The sequence below is a fragment of the Orycteropus afer genome, unplaced genomic scaffold, assembly GCF_000298275.1.
Source record: "Orycteropus afer afer isolate SDZICR_OR568_19922 unplaced genomic scaffold, OryAfe1.0 scaffold00718, whole genome shotgun sequence".
NCBI lineage: Eukaryota > Metazoa > Chordata > Mammalia > Tubulidentata > Orycteropodidae > Orycteropus > Orycteropus afer.
In genome coordinates, this window is record NW_006922305.1 from 86011 (window position 1) to 86574 (window position 564).

Consider the following 564-nt stretch of genomic DNA (forward strand, 5'->3'; position numbering starts at 1 on the left):
GTCTCATGTAGGCGGCATCATACAATGTTTGTCATTGACTTATTTTATTCACCACATTTTCTAAAATCCAGTGCCTACATCTTCTTATGGTTTTCTTTGTTTTTCTGCATTTTATTTTCCCAATGTTTCCCTAAAAGTATTTTTAATATACTAACCCTTGGGCAATCCTACTTCCGTAGTGATACTGCCTCGGAAACCCAAGGAGGGTTCTCTATGAGTCGGGTTTGACTCAACGGCACATAACAACAACAACAACAACCCTTCTTTGGGAGCTCTGGTGGTGTAGTGCCTAAAGCGTATGACTGCTGACCAGAACACTCGGGGTTCAAACCCACCAACCACTCCTCAGAAGGAAGGTTGGACAATCTAGTTCTGTAGTGACACTGCCTCGGAAACCCAAGGAGGGTTCACTGTGAGTCAAGTCTGACTCAACAGCAGTAGTTTGCTTTTGGTTTGGTAACCGTTCTTCGGGACATAATCACATTTCAAATAGCCACCATTCCTGTTAGGATTTAAGAACAACATTCATAATGTGGCCTATGACTCCTTCTTTTTCTTTCAATT